Genomic DNA, 23,447 nt, shown 5'->3' with positions numbered 1-23,447 from the left:
CAGCCAGGGAATGGGATGCTTTTAACAGCTTTCCATTAAGTGCATCTGAATTCTATTGCTAAGACTTCCACAAAACTATCAGAAAAGAAAGAAAGGAAGAAAGAAAGGAAGAAAGAAAAAGAGAGAGAGAGAGAGAAAGAGAAATGCTTTGATGCAGATCCCTTCTAAGAGCCATATGAATTCAGAACCCCCTCACCCAGCTCATGCCCCCCTCCCCCCTCCTCGCTCGGTCCTCCGTCCTCCCACCGTGGCAGAGCTGGGCCATGCTGTACGCCTTCCTGCCCATATGAACCCCAGTTGCTGAAAAAGTGAAGCCAAAAGAAACAGCCAATAAAAACAGAAACAGCTGTAACAATTCTGCACAGCATGATCTTGATTTCCTTGAGTTTTGTGTTTTTGCCTCTTTTTGCTTGCTCCTTCTCTTTCTCTCTCCAGCTCCGTTTTTCATGATGCAACACCTTCCGTGTCGGGGCCTGAAATGGAGCAGAGATACACGTTCTCCTTCTGCAAACCCCTGTAATGCAGAAGCAGGGTCCCTTTTGAATAACCAGCTCTCAAACACGCAGAGCCAAGGGGAGGCTGAAGCAAGGGGACTGAGCCAAGAATCGGCACCAAAAGCAGGTGCAAAGATTTTTTTTTTTTCCCCCAAAAACAGAAGTAATAGACCCAGCTCTCAAATTGGCTCCTCCTCGGGCTGCTGTTGCCAGCGGGTGTCCCCGCTGTTAAGGGCGTCCACGGAAGCCATTCTTTTGCATTTCAGCTCTGTGTGTCTGTCCCTGCCTCTCCAAAACAACACCTGTCCTGAAGCCTTCCCCGGACGGGTCTTTACAGTGGCCTGATTTGACACCCATTTCCTCCAACTCAGCCATGCAAAGGTGGTTTGTAAATGCACGGAGCTGTTGGAGGAATGATATTAGTGGCTTCAGAAAAGAAAAAAAAAGGGACAGACCAGAACAACTCAGAGCACTGAGCAAACAGAGGAGGAAAGACTCCTAGCAGATTGCGATCAGTGCCTTCTTTCCTGTCTGTGCAGGCTCACGAACCCGGGAATGTTTACCTTCCTCAGAACGCGCGCACAATCAAAGACATGCTCCTTCGGTCCCCTCCCCAGCAGGTGCTGCGCCCCAAACCCACGTTCCAGCTGACATGCTTGTCGTGGGTGGCACTGACCTCTAATGGTTAGGAAATCCTCCTTTTTACTTTATTTTTGTAAGGGATTGGGTGGTATATGCTTTGTTTTGTTTCCCTCCAGCTGCTTCCTTTCTTTACCCAGGTTCTGGAACAAGCCCCAGTCTGGGCTAAGCCCAATGGCGAACTGGTAGGAATAAGGGTCCTTTCATCGGGGCACAGCCCTGTTTTTCAGATGGTGTGGAGCAGATCTGTAGTTTATTATTAATAATAGCATATGCGTGACACCACATCTTCAAAGGGCTATGCAAACATTAATTCTTTTGTGATGTGAAAAAAGCAGGCAGCAGCGTCTTTTTAAAGTGAATCTCCCAGGCTTCTGGAGAGGGGTGGAAAAAACACAGCTCCAGCTAGAGATGAATGAATCAAACCCTGGCGGTCCGGGATCTGGGTCCAATTGAGGGGCGCTTTGAGAAGAAGAAAAAAAAAAAATCCAGAGTTTTATCTGAACTCTAGCATGTTCCAAATTCTACCCTCTTTCACACTCACATGGAAGTCTTTCGAAGGCAAGCTGTGGTATCTTTGTTCTGGGGATAAAATAAACAGAGTAAAAGGGAGAAAAACAGAGCAGGACAAATGTGTGTTTTCCACAATGTTGAAACGCGATCTGAGGTCTCTAGCAGCAAGGATTATTCTCACCAGTTTGCTGAAGCTTGTCCTTCAGTTTCACTTAATAAGTGATTTCTTTGTCAAAGTCACAATCTTCTGTTAAAAAGTGACCATTAATATCCCATTTGGCAGAGACACAGAAAGAGAATCCAGAGGTCTCACCTTCCACTGGATTTCCCCAAAAGATTCCCGCCCCCCAGTATTTTAAAAATAGAGCATTTGGAAAAAAAAAAAATATATATATATATAGCATTTGCTACTTACAAAAGGATTAACATAATATATATGTCTAGGTCACAAGGCATAATTATAAAGTGAAGAGTGACAGAACCGCTATCTCACTTGGGACACTGGAATGTCACCAATGGCGGCTGTGTGTTTCTTCTTTCCACACCTTGCCTTCCTGACCATGGTCGTCATGGTCCTGAATTCTGTGATGAGTGTCCCTGTGGCAGACTGACCGCATTAGTATCCCCCATTAATGTCCTTCTATGGCCTAGGCCTTATAACATCATCGTCCCCTCCCATTTTAAGGCTAGGCTTGGTACCATGACTTGCGTTAGCCAATAGGTTGTGAGCAACACACATGCACAGTCCTGTTGGCCCTTTGCAGGACTGTGCTTGCTTATTCTCCCTCGGGGCCTTGTCATGAGAACATGGCCAGACTAGCCATCTGGATGGCGTCACACTAGGTCAGGGCCATCCTAGAGCAGTCAACAGCCAAGACAAGGGCATGTGCCAGCCCAGATTACCAGAACCACCTGGCCAACCGCGGCTCCCCTGGCAGCATGAGGGTGCCCAGCTAGGACCAGCCGAGCCCCAGCAAGATAGAGTGAACGCAGCAGATGGCGCGCTACATAAATACTACATGTCTCCTTACATCACCAACCTGTGTAGTGGTTGTGGGCCATAGTTTTTGCCAATAGACAATTTATATGATTCCCTTCCTCTTTTTGAAAAAGCCACAGAAGCATACAGTGCGAAAAAGCATATTCCTAGGCCCTGCCATTTTATCTTTTCCTTTTTTTACAACTTTACTGCAACCTATTTTCCTTTGTGACTTGCGCTGTCCACATACCATTAGATTTCTTACTTCCGTTTACATAGTTTCATGGACAGTGATTTGTCCTCACAGTGATTTGTTACTTAGTTTTTGTGACCATAAACTGTCTTCTCCATTCGTCTGTAGATGGACACTGGATTTCCTATCGAAAGGCATCTGGATTGCTCTCAGTTTGGGTTATTATAAACAATAAACTTACTCATGGATGTCTCCTAAAAGCTCATTTACAAGTTTCTCTACAGCACATATACCTAGCAGTACAATGGCAGGACTATGGGATATGAGAACGTTCAAATTTTGAAGCTAATGCCACACTGGTTTCCATATTGGGAGTAAGAACATGTACCTCCATCAGTATATATTCCCCCAGTATACATCCCCCCACCCATCTGCATCAAACCAGCAGACGCAGAAGAAACATACAGGAGCCCTTTTGGGAGGTTTCAATGACTGAGTCCTGGAAGTGGCACAGATCACCTCTGCTCACACGTCATTGGCTCAACCACAAACCCATGACTTTTTCGGTGCTGGTGTCCCTGGGAAATGAAGTCCAGGAAGAGGAGGCAATGACCTGACCACCTCATCAGTCCCTGATGGCTTCTAGTCCTTCGAATACTAAAATATCTTTTATTAGGTAAGCACCCCACAGTCTATACAGCACATTCGTGTAAAGTTTCTTACTTTCACCTGCTCACCAACTCTCTTGGGAAATTAGATCAATTATCGTTATCCTCATTTTGTAACTGAGGAAAGTAGGGCTCAAAGTGGTTAAATGACTTGCCCAAGGTCACAAAGTTAGTAATTTGCTAGAGACAGAATATAATATCAACTCTTTTTCCCCAAAGTCTTGTCCCATTTCTAGTATAATTAACCTTTCTTTTCCCCAATATTCATTCATCCAACAACTGAAATTAATTTTTGTATAACTACTACATGACTACTGCACTATGCGTCCTTCCAAAAATACAAAAAAATGAACATCATAGGGATCCTGCCACGGAAACCCTACATTTTTGGGTTTTCTAGGTGTATCAGCTGCTATCTACCTGCTGTCTCTACTTCCTCGCTTTTTACTCACAGCTCAGTTTCTCCACACTAAGTTCACCAATAACTTTCAGATCATGGTAGATCTAGTTCAGGCCTCATCTTATTTGAATTCTGTGAAACCATTCTAAATTGTGACCCTTCCCTCTTTGTCCTGTTGTCATCCTTTAATTCCCATGATCCTACACTGTCTTGATTTTCTTCCTACCTCTCTGTTTAGTAACTTAAGTTACTGTTCTCTTATCCTCTGCTAATGGGTCTTTGTGTATTGAGAATACCTAACCCTACCTGCCACAACCAGATCTTTCTTTAAAGACCCAAATGAAATATCACCTTCTTGGTGAATTTGTACCTAATTCCCCAGGCAAACGGAAGTATCTCCAATGTTCAGCAAAACTTGATTCTGAGTTCCTTCACAGCACTGACCATGTTCCACCTCATTAATCGTCTGGTCGACTTGAGATACTGAGTCTTACCAGGTGAACTGATCTCCTCTGAGGTTCAATCCTGGCATATCTTGTCTTCTTCTAAATTCTCATTTTTGGCTGAAGGCCTTTATAAATGCTGTCTCCTCTACCTGGAAGACTTTCTCTTTTACCTGGTTAATCCCTAAATCTCTTTCTCAGCAAAAGTGACTTCCTCCACGAAGCCTCTCCTGACCCTGCCATGAGTTCAGGTCCCCTTGTTATGCGTGTACTTGTCCTTCTTGGCACTTGTCACAATTGTAGTGCAATATTCAACTGTGAAATTCATTTCATTTCTGTTTATTCCATTAAAATTTAAGTCCTGAGATCGCAAGGTCTAGGTGTGTAGTCTTTACTGATGTACATTCTTTACATACAGTGGCCCTTCAGGAGATGTTTGTTGAGTGAGATAATTTTATTACGGCAGAGTAAAATCTCAATGAGTTTTTAGATTCTCTCTCACGCATGACTCACAGTTGGCTAAAATCAAGGAGTTCTTTCTTTCCCCACCCAAACTCTAGAGCCTCATTATTTGGTGGATCTCATGGCAGAACTATAAATATATTTGCTTGTAGACATCATCTTACAAGATGTGACCCACTGGGTTTGCATTCTGCTCTTCCACATACACCATCTCTCCCACTTTCTGTCATCTGACTACATGATAATCAAGTCACTGACAAGGGCTGAACAGAACAAATAAGAGTCGAGGCTCTAAAACCTGCCTCTTGAAACTACTTCTTAGTAGATGACTGTGATACTTCACCAGAGAGGTTCACCTTGCCATCTATATTATCCTGATCATGGCTAATTTTTGAAGGAGAGTCTGTGTATCAAATACCCTTATACTGCACATGAAAACCTAACCTTTTAAGGTCCAAAAGAAATGGTACTGTCATGATCAAATTCTACCCAATTTCTCTAAACAAAAGTGCCCTCTTATGCCCTCTTCTGCCTCCAGGTATCCCCATTGCCATTCTAATCTCACTGATCACATCCTGACGGATATTATTGCTGATTGTTTGGATAGTACTAATCCTTATGACTCACATTCAGTTCCTTCAAGGCAACAAGGGCTCACATCTGCTGCATTGAAATGACTATTTATTGACTATCTCCACCAGGCCAGAGACTGGTATTTTAAATGCACCAACTTATTTCTTTTTGTGGTAAATATTACAAGGATGAGCACTTCAGAGATGAGGAAACCGAATCTTAGAGACATTAGTTTACTTTATAGTCCTCATCTGGCTTGGGTCCTGGCTCTTAGCATATAGTAAATGAGTAACTGTCAAATTAAAGTATACAAGTGATGTTGGTGGCAATCTGTACGGGGATTCTGCCTTCCCAGAGACTAGGATATTAATATCTTGCATTCGATACCGACTGGACTACATCTGAGCTGCTGTTCCAGATGAAAGTTCCCTGATGCATTATTAATTCTCTCTTTCAAAGAGAGTATGCATTCTATATTGCTTCAGGCAAATAGAGACAGGACAGATGTGTTATTTGGAAAAACACTGTTGCAGGAAACAAACGTATGCAAATTCTGCCTCTCTGTACACTTCAAAACCCATTCTTAAATGGGTAAACTTCTTCAAGGTGACATACTGACATTGTGAAATAATTTCTCTCATTAGACTACACTGGCTACAATTCAGGCTTTTTAACGGAAGACCGAGGAGATGAAAACTGTCTTCCAAAAGCACGGAGTGATTGTTTCTACTGAGGATTTTTCTTCTCAAGCGAATCTAGACAAATACACAGTGAGATAGAGCAGATAATGAGGACTGTAAGCGATTCCAATGGGGAACTTGCACAACAAATCTATATTTTTCTTTCTGAGTCAGCCATAAAAACTCAGCTTGGGGGTCATGTTTTATATAAAGGTTTGCACAATCTTTGCAAAAGTACAGGAATTTTTTTTTAAAGATTTATTTATTTGAGAGAGAGAGAGAGAGAGTATACAAGGGTGGGCAGCAGTGGGGAGAGGGAGTCTTAAGCCGACTCCGTGCTGAGCACAGAGCCCGACGCAGGGCTCAATCTCACAACCCTGACATCATGACTGGTGCTGAAACCAAGAGCTGAATGCCTCACCGACTGCACCACCCAGGCGCCCCCGATATTTAATCTTAAGGAATGTTTTCTGCTCATTTCTGCTAATAAGAACATCAGCTGAACGACTTTCTCATTTACTTTTATCTACCTATCTATTTTTAGAGAGGGAGGGGGAGGTCTTGGAGGGACAGAGGGAGAGGGAGGGAGAGAATCTCAAGCAGGCTCCACGCCCAGCACAGAGCCAGACATGGGGCTCGATCTCCTGAGATCATGACCTAAGCCAAAATCAAGAGTCGGATACTTAACCAATTAGGCCAACCAGGCACCCTAAAAGTATGGGATTTTCTAATCGAATTTCCTTTTATAGGTAAGAAAACGTAGGCCTAGTGAAGATGAGTCTCCAGAGCACAAAGCAGTTATGTTAGAACTCAGATTAGAGCCCAGTGTCCAACCCTGGAGTCAAGTTGCTACATCACTGTCACCCTACCTGCTCTTGCAAATGGGTCCCCACAATATGTAATCTCCATGTCAGAGTCCTGGGACATAACCATCCAGACTTCCGGTGGCAGCTCATGCCCCCACTGGCCTGTGCGGCCTTTCTCTCTGGCCTGGCGTTCTCAGTTCACTGGTCGAGACGAAGTTCCTTCCATGTAGTGGGCACTCGTTTGACTGTCTGTGCATCCCATAGGGCTGGGACAACACACTCTTCCCTCCCGTGAACCATGACTAGAGAGATCTGTAACACAACATGCAGCAGGACACAGTAGGCAGGGCCTGGCATGGACTTTATTTTTTATTATGTTCAGTTGGCCAACATATAGTGCATCACAAGTTTTTGTTGTAGTGTTCAATGATTCACTGGTGTGTATAACTCCCAGTGCTCATCATCACACGTGCCCTCCTTAATGCCCATCCCCCGGTTACCCCATCCTCCCACTCCCCTCCCTTCTGTAACCCTGAGTATGTTTTTCACAGAGTCCAGAGTCTCTCATGGTCTGTCTCCCTCTCTGATTTCTTCCCACTCAGTTTCCCTCCCCTCCCCTGTGGTCCTCCATGTTATTCCTTATATTCCACATATGAGTGGAACCCTACGATAACTGTCTTTCTCGGCTTGACTTATTTCACTCAGCATAATCCCCTCCGGTTCCATCCACGTTGATGCACATAGTGGGTCTTCATCCCTTCTGATGGCTGAGTAATGTTCCATTGTATGTATGAACCATATCTTTTTATCCATTCATCTGTTGAAGGGCATCTTGGTTCCTTCCAGTTTGGCTATTGTGGACACTAGCACGGACTTCAGAACCTAATAGCAGGGCTGTCAATCCTGCTTCTGTTCATCCCATCTATCCACACGCCCCTCCCCCCCCCCCTTCTGAAGCCTTCTGAACTTCAGCTTCCTCAGCTTCGCCGGGGGATACATCATGGCTACTCTGTATTGTTGGGATGGGGACCAAGCGAGATAATGCACGAGTTGTATTCATCACATGGAAGATGATGAGTCATTCATTGCCATTTATTAATGCTGTCCTTAAATTGTGGCCACAAGTTTGCACTAGGTTTTCTGAGTTGTCGTTTTCATTGGCGGCTCTTACGGGAACATTATCTTTTCCAGGGGTGCCTGGGTGGCTCAGTGGGTTGGGCATTTGACCTTGATTTCAGCTCAGGTCATGAGCCCGGTCAGGCTCGTGGGATCAAACCCCGTGTCAGGCTCCACACTCAGCATGGAGCTTGCTTGTCCCTCGCCCACTGCTCCGACCCCCAGCTCACTCTCACACATACTCTCTCTCAAATAAATAAAATCTTTTTTAGAGAGAGAGAGAGAGAGAATAGATCCTTTTCAGAACATGAAAAAACAATCTACAGGGATCATAGTGAGAACAATATATTCCTGATAAATCACCTTTACACAAGCAGAATGCCTGGAATGGACAAGGGATATTAAGGAAAATAGAAAAGCCTTCTTCCTACATGTTGTTTCCACCCCAGACATTCCGCTTTTCTTTTCTTCTTTCACTCGAGTAGTTCAGTAGGCTGGATCCAGTTCACCTTCAACAATAACCTTGAGATGATGTTTAGGAGCCTCCAGCCCTGTATTAGGCAGGGTTCTCGAAAGAAACAGAAGTCATAAGAGACTGACTTGTCCAAAGCAACCCAGTTCCTCATCCATGCAGAGCGCCCTATGCCGCTGATGTGAGCCAAGGCCCAAGACAGCTGCCTAGTGATGGCCTTCACAACAACGCAGGAGGATATGCAGGTTCTTTCTTGGTGATCAGTCAGCTCAAGGAATTCTTCTCCGTACGTGTCCCTATTTGGAAAATAAGAATTAATTACCAAGTTCCGAAGCACATTATCACAAAATCCAAGTTAGCTGACACGAAAGCATCAAGTGTACGGGTACAAGGATAAAGTCCTTCTGCAGGTGCAAGATTTAGAGAGAGGAGTCCACAAGACCACACTCACTTCTAACTATTGAAGAGTGGATCTATAATACTGTATTAGATTCAGGTGTACAACACAGGGAGTCAGTATTTATACACATGATGATATGAATAAGACCACGCCCACTTCTGACAGCGCTCGTCATTTCAGGGATCCCTAAGGCCGCTGTTGGGTTCCATCATTAGCTAGAAGGGCTTCAAGTACACTTTGACCTCAGTTAAACACTGGAAACTATTATACTGCTTGTTAGGATTATCACAGTTGAGAGATACAGACTAAAATCAGCCAAGGGAAAGGGGATACAGAGCAGAGTCAAAGAAAGTATGAAATGTGGATCTTCTGGCTGTCCTTTCCCCAGGGAGTCAGGATCCACTTTACCTTCCTGGCACTGACGTGTGACAATAGGCAGAGAGTGTTCCCAAGCCGTGGAGCTCATTCAAGCCTCAGTGTCCAGAGACTTCACTGGGGCTCTGTCACCTCGGCATGACTAACTGCCCAGACAGCTGATCTCAGTCTCCAGCCCCTCCAGCTCATGCATGATGCAAACCCCGTCATAAATCACGTGGTTGGTGCAGCCCAAAGCTTTCACTTCAAACAGCAGTTGCTCCCATCTGGCTGGCCAAAGGCCTCCAGGTAAACAGAAGTGCTTTTCTCAATGTCAACTTTTGGACAACTTCTCCAAGACGACACATTCTAAGGCCGTAGAGATTCCCTCCCAGGAAACAAGGTCAAGAGGCCAGATTTCTCTCTGGGGAAGGCTGAGTTCTTTACCCCTCAGTTGGAGAGTTGGTTTTGCCCAAGGATGCTCCCCTATTGTAACTAGAAAAAAAGAAAATCTAGAAGTGGCCTTATCCATGAAACAAACATTTCTTCGGCGTGTATTTTATTCGGGTCTTCTCTGATAAGTTTTCCTGACGCTGTCTCCATCAGCCCTCACTGCAGCCTGCTACGGTGGGCACTAGTTTAATGGTACTTTCGAGATGAGGAAACTGAGGGTTGCCTCAAATTGCAGAGCCGCTGAGTGACGATGATGTAACGAACAGGAGGCAAGTGAGTCCAGAGGTACAATGAGGAGACTGTAAGAGTTCATGCTAATCCTCAACATACGGCAAATGTACTGCCTTTCCCATGGGACATAGATCTCCACACACACAGCCAAAGAGGCCAAGGTCACTGAACGAAAATCGTCCCGTACTGTCATTCCGTTCCACAGGATAAGTGAATTCAGATCGCCACAAGTGACTCCTCTTGCCATGCATTTAAGAGAAGTAAATGTAAGACAGAAGGACATGAAGATTTACCATGAGCTCATGGTGCCTTGATCAAAGAAGGCTTCATTGACAACAGCATTCCAAATGGTCTTTTTGTCTGGAATCCCAGAGATCTGTACACCCTGGGGCACTGCACAATGATAAGATTCTGGGTGAGTGAAAGGCATGCCTTTCTTCATAAAACTGGGTAAGGGCAATTCTGAAAGGGGAGGTGGGAAGATCGGTGTTTGAGTCTTCCAATACACATGCCTTGTCAGAGAGAGAAATTTAGAAAAGACAACACAGGGATGCTGGGAGTTTAAAAATGGTTTCCCTTAATACATTCCATATGAGCCTGGCCCGTGCCAATCTTCACGTACCCCAGGATGCCTTGGTTTGGTACCAACTCGTCTGGTTGATCCCATTTCAATTAATCTCAGATTTGGGGGTAAAGCTTCCATTAACTTGCTGTGTGACCAATTATGTTGATATTTCATAAATAAATTGGGAGTCCTGAAAATGGACGGAACATACGCAGAATTCAATGTGAAATCCAACCAGAGAGTCTGACCTGATACCAAGGCGGGGAGGGGAGTCTTCGTTTTTCTGAGGAACGGTGGTTGAAGGGATGTGCCCCCAAGGGAGCTGTGAGGGAAAGTTCCCGCCCCAGCCCGGGACAGGACAAACGATGCAGTCTACCATCACATAGCACGACGGAGGAGTGGTTCTACCCACGGCCATCCTTCCACGGCAGAGTGAGATCTCCAGGGTGGCCAGTGGTTCCCACGACAGAGACACAGACAGCCAGATGTGGAGAAGCAACATGGGCCAGTTCTAAGCAGCAGAAGTTGCTGTTCGTGGAAAAACATGGGTCGGCCCCCTCTTAGACCTGTTTCTGCCTGAGTAGAGAATTCCCAGAGAAGGAGGGAAGGAGCTCAAGCTCCTTCCGGAAACCAAAATGGTGAGCATGAGCAATGGAAGGACTATGTGGGTCTGGAGCCATTTTTAGGACCATTTTGTACCTCCACGTCTCTCCAGTGGGTGGTCTTGGAAACATCAGTTACAAGGCTGATTTTAAAGAAATATGAAATACAGATGTTTTCCCCTTTTATTGCCTGTAAATTTTATAAACAGGTAATTGTGAAATTTAATATGTAAAATTGCCTCACTCCGAGGGTTATTTTATAATGATTAGAAACGAAACGATCTTTAAAAAAGTTTGGCCAAAACACTGTCAGTGCCTCATTGTACCTACACTCTACAAACACTGCAGCTTTCTGTTTTCAATAGAATTAGAAAGGCATCCAATCCACACCAGTGTAATGAGTTGAAAAGTGAAAAGTTTTAGTTAAGTACCCAGTTGTACAACTCCTATGGAAACAAAGAAGAATGTTCTAGGTTTGGTGCTGACTTAGCCTACAGGATTGACAAAGCTCTTTGACTATTTGGTTTTGTGTCCCCAAGGTCCATACCACCTCATAGATCACAGTCCTTTGAATTTGGGGCTTGTATAGTCTGGAAAATGCACACAGACCCTCTCCTGGCCGTGGTGTATGAGGTAACTTCTCAAATGTCTCGAACTTTTAGTTGAGAGGAGGATGAGAAGCTTCATCACTTATAGGATGGGAACTTCCCTAAGACAGGGAACCCCCAGCAGCAGCAGCTACCGCTCAAATAAAGTGGAAAAGAAAACCAGAGAGAGGGATGACTCTCAGTACTTTCCTCAGAGGGAGGGGTGTACGCTCAGCTTTCTTGTTTTTGGCATCTATAACGAAGACCTGGCCAAAGCGTATTTCTAGCAACACACGGAAGGGCGCGGTGCCTTGAGGTCATGGGTAAAGGCACCGGGAAGGGAGGGTAGACGTGTTTCAGACTCTGCCTGGGAGAATTTGCCTTTGTTTCCAATTCATGGCCTCCTTCAGCCATGACATAGCATAAATGGAAGACGGAGCTTAAAAAAAATAAAGAAAGAAAGAAGGCAGGATGGTTTTGTTTCTGCAAATGCCTTGAACAAAGCATGTGTTTCTGTTTAATACTGGATAAGCTCCAATTGATGTCTAGATCCTTGTCAAAATGTTTACTTTTCTGTGGGATTTTTTTTTTTCCCCCAGTGGGGCATTATGAAGCCATGGCTATGGGGCTGGGCTTCAAAGCTGTGGCCGGCCGCCCTTGGAAAACCATTGTTGTAGCCACTGCCCCATCCCTGTTCAAATTAAATCTTACTTTAAAAAAAAAAAAATTATTTTGGGCCTCAGAAAGATCAATCTCCGCACAAAAGAAGAAGAAACTGAGGAAGAGTTGAAGGAAATTCACCAAAGCAACTACTGAGACAACAAATACTGAAAGCATGAATGTTTGTTTTCCTTGGGATCCTCTGCATGATTTTTTGGTGTCATGTGAAACAACAAAAATAGCTTGTTTTATTTTTAAGCAGTTGTGAACTACTGACCTGAGTGGGCACAGCCCCTGCAGAGGTAAGTTTGAAAATAAAAAAACGTTCCCCTGTGTTCGCCTGGTTATTTTATTCAACACCACAGACCTGTAGAAGGTAAAATACATATGCCCTGAATTATAAATATGTCAAGACAATAAATGAATAAGCCTGAGCAGTTTTAGCTTACATTTTGCCTAGAAAACTTAACCCTTAATAAAAGCCACATACTATGATATAAGAGATGACGGAACAAATAGAAAGAGAAAAAAAAAAAAAGAGTGGGTAGATAACAGCTCTTCAGTTACAAAGATAAAAGAATTTTGTAAAAATAAGCGAAAACTAAAGCCTCTGAGAGTCACTGTAAAAGGATCCGATTTCTCCCTTTCCAATCTTTAAAATCCTTTAGATCGATTTCTTTCAAGTTCTGGGTAAAAGACCCACTTTTCCATCCCCCGGCGGAGTGCTGAAATTGGATCCCCAAGTTCTGGGCTTTGGTCTTGCCCCCTCCCTCCTTCTGACTGGAGGTTTGTGAGTTAGTGTTTGATGCTTTAAAAACCATCCCCAAAGGTAGTGGCTTAAGACAACAATGGATTATTAATTCATGATGCCGAGGGCTGGCTGGCTGGTTCTACCCCCTTGGCTGCCTTGCTGGAGCCGGTAGAGCGAGGCTGACCTCATCCACACGTCTGAGGCTCCAGCCCAGCCTCCAGGAGGCCCATTCAGGCTGCACCTGGGACCACAAAGATCCCCAGCAGGAAGAAAGGGAGAGAGCATTGCACAAGCCCCCGTCAAGCCGCTGTGTGTACCCTGTTTGCTGTCGTTCCACTGGCCAAAACCAACATGAGTCAGTGCGGTTAGAGCAGGTGTAGACGACATAAGGGAGTAGATACAGGGACGTGTGAACGATGTGAGGCGTGTTACTGTAACAACCTGTCAGTCTAGGCTACTCAGTTCACCTGCCTGACACTCATTTTCTTCACCTCTAAATTGGAAAACGTAATAATTTGCACTACTTTAAAAAACGGGAGAGTTACATGAGAAAATATATATGGAAGTTTTGAAAAATGGAAAGAACTCTAGAATTGCAAAATATTGTTTTGACAGAGAAATCTGTATTGTTCTAAGTAGTCCCCCCACCCCACTACGCATGTTTTTAAGTTTTTACGTATGTCCCAACCACTTTTAAATAAATTCACCCCAATAAAGAACAACTTAAACTTTTTTTGTGTGTATATTTTAAAACCAAATCACTTCTTTTTAAGATTTTATTTTTAAGTAATCTCTGTACCCAGTATGGGACTCGAACTCACAATGCCAAGATCAAGAGTCGCATGCTCTACTGACTGAGCCAGCGAGGCGCCCCCCCAAATCACTACTTTTTTTAACTGAATTTTTAAAACATTGAATTCAATCACCAGAGCTACCTTCAGCAGAAAAAAATCTGATGTCATTGAATGTTTACAGAACTACGACTTTGTCTACACAATGCCAAAATATCCGGTTAATTTAACAAAGTTGGTTTTTATAAGGCATCAAGATGTCTCATCTACCTAATGCTAATGATTTTGAATCTCTACTGCTCAACTGGACTGTTTTATTTCATTTTTTAAAAATAAGGTGCTACAGCTGCCCGCTTAAGAGCTTTCATTAAGAATATGAATATGAAAAAAAAAAAAGAATACGAGTATGCCCTGAGATTAAAAATGTCTTTTGCTGAGAAAAGGGACTTTTATCCACCACACCCAATGAATCTCTTCTACATTTAATTTAGCAAAATAAATGAACTATACTTAGAATATCCAAAAGACTAAACAGAACAAATAGTATGTTGAGTTACAACGGCCATAGAAAGGTGGGGTGTCTTCTCCTCCGCAGCCCCTACTGTGTCTAAAGCATGTGAATGAAGCACATTAGTAGCATTCCATTAGAATCATCACCTTCAATTAACGAGAAGGGAGTTGGAACAGCAATGTTGATTGGTCCCAAGTAGAGTTTGGAACTCCAGTCTCCTAGTTTGGTCCCCAAGTTCAAGGGAGAACTGAGAGGTTTGGCACGATTTTTACATTTGGGGTTTCAAGTGTTTAACTTTCACTTATCCATATGCCACATAACTTTAATTTCTTAACACCCACTGCTCCAGGAAGTGGAAGCTTTACAAGAAAAGCTTTGTGTGGGATGTCTGCTGGCTCAACAGGTTAAGCGTCTGCCTTCGGTTCAGGTCATGATCTCGGGGTCCTGGGATCGAGCCCCACATCAGGCTCCCTGCTCAGTGGGGACCCTGCTTCTCCCTCTGCCTCTGTTGCTCCCCCAGCTCATGCTTTCCCTCTCTCTCAAATAAATAAATAAAATCTTTAATAATAATAATAATAATAATAATAATGTGACTGTTCATTAAGGGATGACTGGAACCGTTCTCGACTCAGCACCCAGCACTATCCAGGGCAGACAACCTCTTTTCCCTTTTTCTTCTCCCTTCTCTTTTCCTCTGCTTCCTGTTTGACCCACTTCTCTTCATCTTTTTTTTTTTTTTCTATTTTATTTCCCGATGGTGTCATTAGCTGCCGCAGAATTTCTTAGCAAACACATTGGTTTACTGTAAATCTGAGTCATGTTCTGTGATGAAGAGTCCTTTGAGATAACGCACAGTGTTATACTAGTTTCAGGTATTAACGAGGTGTCATCACAACAGGTGCCCTCCTCCATCCCCATCACCTGTTTCACCCACCCCCCAGCCACCTCCCCTCTGGTGACCATCAGGGTATTCTCTAAAGTGAAGAATGTTTCTGGGTTTGTCTCTCTCTCTCTCTCTCTCTCTCTTTTTTTCTTTGCTGGTTTGTTTCTTAAATTCCACATATGAATGCAATCATATGGTATTTGTCTTTCTCTGACTGGCCTATTTAAAGGAAAACCCTCTTGAAATATTATCCTATGGCCATAGAGCTCTTCACCTACAACTTTCTATCTTGACGGAGAGTTTTAGCTAGGAATTTGAGCCTCACTAGTGGGTATGAAGTTTCATATTTAGGAAACCCAAACACTCTTCTGTCACATATATGGCCTAAGTCAGTACACAGGAGTTATAATAAAGGAGAAGCATAGTTCAAGGCCCTACATAATCACCATGCTTTAATTTGTTGATATTTCCAGCATCTAATAGGTTACACTTACATTTTTGAATCACCACAAGATTAGAAGTGCTGGCAATAATCAAATTTGGAGAGGAAAAAAAGATTTAATTCTGTCTAATACAACTTTTGGCTTAAGTATAGTTTCTGGCATTCTAATTCTTTGAAAATGAATAATACTGCTAATCAATAATTCATTCACAACCACATTATAAACTGAGAAGTGTAATTGTTCTGGTTTAACTTTTTGATCCTACACAGTAAAATTAGATTACACTAATTATAGCCAGAGACAGTGACCATTATGTTTTTAAATAAAATCTCCTTCTAATCCCTACGATCAGCTTCCTCTTCTACATGCAACCACCCCCAAGCAACCTATCCAGGAGCTATAAGGAACGTGGGCTCCATCCTCAGACCTGGCAATGGGGCCGTTGCCCCAGACGTAGCTGTAGAAATCCCCGCACTGGCTTTCTTCCCTAGGACTAAAGGAATGTTCCTCCCCAGGGCCTTATGCCTTCATCCCTCAGGACTCTGAACCCTGGAATTTCCTTCATCAAGGGCCCTATACCCTCTTCCAAGACCAGGGTAATGAAGTTTGACTTTAGAGAAGATGAAGAGCAGAGTTTTCATTCCTAGGCTCAAGGATTCACCCATCTTCCCAGAAGGCCACCTGTAGGGGGAATAAACCTAAAGATAGGAAGACAGAGGGCCTCACTATTGCTTTCATCTCCTCCACCACCACCCAAGAACACAGAGTGAACCTACAGAATTTACCACTTTTCCCAAACCCTCAGTGCCCTTTTGGGTTTAATGTCTTTGCATGTGCTCTTCTCCGAGATCCAGATTTCTCTCCCCTTTTCACACCTCAAGAGGTCTCCAAAAGATCCAATTCCTCTTCCTTTTTGAAAATCCTAATAACTTCTCTGGATCGATTGGGTGTCTTCTCCTTTGAATTAATATAGCCTATTTTACTAATATTTACCATACAAATTAACACACCTGACTATAATTACTTATTCACAAATTTGCCCCTTTCTCAAGAAAAATTTGAGGCCAGCAAGACTTAATTCAAATGGTGATGCTTCATAAATATTTAATAATTATGTGTTGAATTAAATGCACTAAACACAGTCTATTTATACCCTGTTTATCAAGCACATTTCTCATGCTAAAATTCTTTAGGCTATGTCTTAGTAGAATATTACATTTTTATTAATGTAAGGGATAGAATAGTAAACTCAAAATTAGTTATTTTCCAAATGTGGACAACTCCAAAAATTCCATCTATAAAAATAAACATTTGATGTATAACGTAGCCCTTGATAAAAACTGTTGATTAGGGGCACCTGGGTGGCTCAGTCAATTAAGGGTCTGACTCTCAACTTCAGCTCAGGTCTTGATCTCAGCGTCATGAGATCGAAACCCATGTCAGCTCCGCCCTGGGCATGGAGTCTGCTTCAGATTCTCTCTCTCCCTCTCCCTGTGCCCCTCCCTCCCCACCCTCTCTCAAAAAAAATTTTTTTTTTCAATATACTTAGTATGGTTTTAAATTGAGAGAGATGCCCACAATCAAAAATATAACCAAGGAAATATATCCTATTCATATGTTGGATGCATCCATCAAATCAGCTGTTACTAACAGTTGGGTCAAACCAGAATGTCCCATCCTAGAGAAATAAATTCAAATTGATATAGTGACTGTAATCTGTTGGGGGTCACTGAAATATGCATGATATATGGGCAACTGGGCCATAGGGGAAATGCCAGTGAGGAGCAGCTGGTCAGTTAGAAGGACAGAAGAACACTGAAGGGGCTGGACAAACAGAGGAGCTAGAGCAGGGGGTGGAGAAGGTGACATCAGAAAGGGTGGAGAAGAAACAAGAGCAGGAATGTTCCAGAAACCGAAAGAGGGGAGAACTGCATGGCGGCAGCTCAACATTACTAGACCTTGTACGCACATCACACAGTTGACCATGAGGCAGTCCTGATGTACATGTAGAGGGTCTCAGTTAGAAGCTCACATCCAGACTAAAGCCAGATTCGGTGAGCTGGTGAATGTCTAGAAGGCGATGACGATGTAGGACTAAAGAAAGGAATCTTTCAGAAGGCATTGAAAGGAAACGCAAACACAAAGAGGAAGGACCAAAGTCATTCTTAACGGTGTGTATTTTCCACTGTCATGGAAGCAAAAAATAGGCAAATAAAGCAATTTTAAATATGGTATAGTTGTATTTGCTAAAGCCATTGGCTTCCTAAATTTATACAGCAGAATCTTGGTAGTTCTAGACTCTTCATACTCAATGTTCGGTCAGCTCCTTAGCATTCCCCGGGAGGTAGTTAAAACTACAAAATCTCAGACCCCACCCCGGAATCTGTCTGTTAGTAAAAACTGCCAGTGATTTAAATGCATTTTAAAGTTTAAAAACCACGAATCTAGATTTTACTGTCGATAACCCAAGAGAAATCTTATCCGTTATAGTTTAAAATTGTTTTAATTTATTCTGTATACACACCAGAGTCACATCTAATTTATTTGTAAATATCGGCATTGCTCTTTTTCAAATCCCATAATTAACTAGTTTCAAGTGACACTATCTTGAGTAATGAACATTTCACTCTTAAACTGGAATGCAATCACACCCATGCACGCAGACGGTGTGCAGTCATTTGGGTGTGACCCTCCCTACAGGTGCAGTGTTTTTTTAGCCCTCTCCAATTCAAGCCCTTTTCCATTTTCCAAAGGCAAATATTTTACCGATTTCTCTCAACAATGATGCTTCTTTTCCTCAAACCTATCCCAGCTTATGTCATAGACATATTGTAGCAGAATAAATAAAGGGCTTCACGGCGTTCGTTTTATATGGGATGCAGCTGAAGTCATAATAGCAGAGAAGGAGAAAGGATTTGAGGAGGAGGGAGAGGATTCCATAAAAGGAAATCACACACAGAAACAAATAATCCTTGTCTGCACGATTCCAATATATACAAATTTCAGCTATCGCGGTTTAGTGAAATATAACCGGTCTCCAACAAAAGGGTTCAAATTTCAGTTACTGCAATATATTAAATGTGAGTAATCACTTGAAGTATAAACTTTGCTGCTAGCTCTTCAGTCCACAAAACTCTACGTTGAAAAAGTCAATGTTGCACCCTACCCGTGACCAACCGTCACACTTTCATCAGTCTATTGGTGACTGATCACTGTACATCTATTAGTTTGTGCATGTACAGACAGAAAAGCATGTTGTTCCATTGCTCCCCTACCTCCCATTGAAAAGTCCACTTTACATTCTATCAAAAAAAAAAAGGACAATCAAGAGGGAAATAGCCAACAAAGATGGAAGTAGAGCACGGAAATGTAAAGCACTAACCTGGAAGTTAAGTTAGAATCGTTCATGCATGGCTGACCATGGGAACGTTGACCCTGCTACCATCTGAGAGACTCTGGACATATGACCAATAAAAACGCAGTGAAAGAGGACTTACCAACAAACACGAGGAAACTAGTTGTGATGGAAAGGGTCAAGTTGTCTTAGAGGAAGTGACGTCTGTAAAACATAAATTTCACATTAAAAGAACACTCAGGGATATTTCATGACACCGAAGGCACAAAGGATGAGATGTCAGAAAGTGATCCACACTGAGAAAGAAGTATGGCAATTTGCCATGGCCAAGAAGGTATTCATTCCATGAGTAACATGATGAGAAGACGGCAAGCATGGTTCAAACTACCCTTGACAAATTTTTATAAAGGAACAAAGCTCTTTAATTCTCCAAATTTCTGTTTCAAATTATAAAATACTAAATAGAGTTTTACTGCTTTTTTTTTTCATTTCCCTATACATTTATGACTGAGAATAAGAGAATTTTTAATGTTTTAGCAAAAAATTGTAAAGGTCACATGTAAAACATATTTTTTTCCTAATGATAATTAAAATTGCTTTGTGCATTTTCAGTTCTCAAGGTTATTTTTACAATCCCACACTACTGTGCAGAGGACTGTCAGTAGAGATGACAGATAGATCGATAGATAAGATAGAGAGGCAGAAGTAGAGATTACAGATAGAGATATCTAGAGAAAAGAAAACGGTCAAAATGAATTCAGACATAGGGTAACTCCTTGAACTATCTTCTTCTGAGGTTTTTAAGTGCCAACAAAGGTCAATAAAGAGAAGTATGCTTGCATATATATAGGCACTGGGTATCCAATTATGATATTCACATGTATTAAACATGCAGATTTGAGCTCAGTTGGCCGGCTCAGGGGAAGCACCATGTGACTCTTCATCTTGGGGTTGTGTGTTCAGCCCCACATTGGGTGTAGAGATTGTTTAAAAAAAAAAAAATCACAGGAAACAAACCAAAATATGCAGAAATTGAGCATGGATTTATCTTTTAACTTGGAAAGGATTTACAAGAGACAAATCCATGAGAGTCTTACCAGCAACTCTTCATATATAATGAAGGAGACGCCTTTGCAAGTGTTACTTCGCTACACATGATAAATGTAATCCTAATTTTATATACATTCTAGTCTTCTAAGTTAAATCATACTCAGACCCACAAGAGAAAACCTCTAAGAACAGAGTATCACTATTTCACCTATAAAATTAAAAGCCTGCATAAAAATATACAACCATTTTTATATAAATTTCCATTGGATCTATAACATTTTATATAAAGTAAGTAAAAATGAGGTTGGTCTTACTGAGTGTTCTTAATCTATAAGGCACAAAGTGGTTAAATGCACAAGAACATGAAAATAAAGCTATTATTTGGTTTTCAGAGATTATCAAATTATAATGTAAAATTAGAATCTAATTATAATGTGAAAAACAATTCCTTAAAAGGAGGTAGAAAACAATAATATATGTATGCTAAAGATGAAGGCACACAATTAGTTCAACAATGAAGAAAACTATCCTTTAGCCATTAGTTGCTTTTTTAAAAAAAATATATATTTTATTTATTTATCTACTTGAGAGAGAGAGAGCTAGGGAGAGACAGAGCATGCATGAGTGCTCAAGTTGGGGAGGGGCAGAGGGAGAGGAACAAGCAGACTCCCCACAGAGCAGGGAGCCCTGCCAGGATCACAACCTGAGCAGAAGTCACACGCTTAACCCACTGAGCCACCCAGGTGCCCCGCTAGTCACTTTCCATAAAAAATTCATATTTGTTTTGCAGAGCTTCTCAACTGCTGAGAAAATGGCAGTTTCTCCATGGCTTTTCATTCCATACGGTAGTGTTGCTACTGGAAAGCCTAACGTCTAGGTGGGCCCTACAACTAGTTCTCACCAGTTGATTTACGAGAGAAAATTGATCTTATCACTTTCAGGTCAAGGTGGCGAAGAGGCCCGTGCAACCTAACCCTGCAGGCAGTTGGCAGCAGGAATTCAAGGATTTGGGGCAGAGCAGACTCACAAGATGGAAGAGCCTGGATCTTCATCACAAAGAGAAAAGCTGCCTGACCACTGGGAACACCCACATGAGCATATACATGAACAGGAAATATTTATCACTTTCTTACACCATACACAAAAATACAAAATGGACTAAGACCTAAATGTGAAACCTGAAACTATAAAAATCCTAGAAGAGAACACACACAGTGACCTCTTTGACGTTGCCATAAAAACTTTTTTCTAGACATGTCTCCTGAGGCAAGGGAAACAAAAGCAAAAATAAACTACTGGGAACTACATCAAAGTAAAAAGCTTCTGCACAGTGAAGAAAACAATCGATAAACCTACAAGGTAACCTACAAAATGGGAGAAGATATTCACAAATGACATAGCTGATAAAGGGTTAGTATCCAAAATATATAAAGAACTTAGAAACCCAACACCCCAAAAACCAAATAATTCAACTGAAGATCAGGCAGAAGATAAGAACAGACATTTCTCCAAAGGAGACATCCAGATGGCCAACAGACACATGAAAAGACACTCAATATCACTAATCAAAAGGGAAACACAAATCAAAAGTACAATAACTTATCACCTTATACCTCTCAGAATGGCTAAAATCCACAACACAAGAAGCAACAAGGGCTGGCAAGAATGTGAAGAAAAAGGAACTTCCGTGCACTGTTGATAAGAATGTAAACTGGTGCAGCCACTATGGAAAAGAGTATGGAGGTTTCACAGAAAAGTTAAAAATAGAGCTACCCTATGATTTAGCAATTGCACTACTGGGTATTTACCCAAAGAATACAAAAACACTAATTCAAAGGGATGCATGCATTATTTATAAGAACCAAGATACAGAAGCAGCCCAAGTGTCCATCGATTGATGAATGGATAAGGAAGAAGTGCTATACATATACAGTGGAATATAATTCAGCCTAAAAAAAGAATGAAATCTTGCCATTTGCAATGACATGGATGGAGCTACAGAGTATAATGCCAAGCAAAGTCCGTCCAAGAAAGACAAATACCACACAATTTCACTCACATGTGGCATCTAAGAAACAAAACAAATGTGCAAAGCAAACAAGAGAGGGAGACAAATCAAGAAACTGACTCTTGACTACAGAGAACAAACTGATGGTTACTAGGGGGGAGAAGTGTGGGTGGGGGGTTATGAAACAGGAGGTGGGGATTAAGGAGTATCCTAGTGAGGAGCGCTGTGTGACATATGGAAATGCTGAATCACTGTAACCTACACCTGAAACTAATATAACACTGTATGTTAACTAACTGGAATTAAAAACTTAAAAAGCCAAAAAAACACTCATCATAACTGAAATGGTGGGGTTTAACTGTGTCTAATAATATTGATAAAAGGATATTGTTTCTTAGGTACCATAAGCCATACTTTCTAACCCAGTGCTGTACAATAGAATGTTCTACAATGATGGAAATCCTTCTTGTGCTGTCCAATATGGCATCTACAAAACACCTGTGGACACTGAAGGACTAAACTGTGACTTTATTTAAGCTTAAATGTTAATAACCACGTGTGGCTAATGACTACCATAATGCGAAGCTCAGTCTTCATCTTGAGTAACACCATTCCAGCTTTCAACAGGCTCTGTGATACCTTCCTATCTACTAACAGTCTGTGTTCCTGGGTCTTGAAAAGTTGACAAAAGGAAAGGTAAATTTTGGTTGATTATATTTTTCTAAAGAGAAAGAGGATAATGAACAACTACCTACATCTATTATCTCCAAAACATATTTTAGTTTTCCCTCAGAAGCACATTTGAAGGTAATGTTTACTATTGATCGCCACTGGGGCAGAAGGCAGGGCGTTTGTCAGAAAAGTCTGGAGAATCATATTCTTGGCAACGCAGGGTCCACTGCTGCCTGTTGGATGAATATTCCAACCTATACTCTCTTCCCTTTCTCTCATTTTGTCAATAAAATTTCTCAAGCCACCAAATTATCCAGAGCTACAGCGATGTGGATTCTTACGTTAATTAACATAAGTGAAATATGCATATGAGGGGTCATAGACATGCATATGGCCAAAGTCCGTCTCTACTTTGTACAGTATTTCCATAACCACTTGGAGTACCTGTATGATCCTGAGGTATAAACTTGCGGTACCTTCACTCCCTACGAACACCTCACAGTGAACCCATTGTTGATAGTGGTGTGATTCATGGAATTCCCTCTTGTCCACTGTCTGCTTGAGCACCATCTGCTTCACTCTCGGCCATGCCCCAAGTCCAGTGCAATGGCCAGCATCCTGAGCACCCGGCCTGAGAGCTAGGGCATGCCTCCTGCACTCTGGCAAAGATCATTAGTATAGAGAGAAAACTGG

The 23,447-nt window shown here is 42.1% G+C and overlaps 1 protein-coding gene across 1 annotated transcript in view; it reads right to left on the bottom strand.

Annotated features, from left to right (window-relative positions):
- Positions 1 to 1,215: 1,215 nt before the first annotated feature.
- The window catches only part of LOC308344536 (uncharacterized protein), a 573,794-nt gene continuing 551,562 nt past the window's right edge, over positions 1,216 to 23,447 (bottom strand). Inside the window, exons 4-6 of the transcript XR_013966995.1 lie at positions 19,167 to 19,228; positions 12,568 to 12,657; positions 1,216 to 8,734 (exon numbers count right to left, since the gene is read on the bottom strand). The gene's annotated coding sequence lies outside the window, so the exon portion shown is untranslated. The remainder of the gene's footprint in view (positions 8,735 to 12,567; positions 12,658 to 19,166; positions 19,229 to 23,447) is intronic.

The sequence above is a fragment of the Martes martes genome (genome assembly GCF_963455335.1).
Source record: "Martes martes genome assembly, chromosome: 6".
NCBI classification, from domain to species: Eukaryota; Metazoa; Chordata; class Mammalia; order Carnivora; family Mustelidae; genus Martes; species Martes martes.
This window is presented reverse-complemented; position numbering and strand designations above follow the sequence as displayed.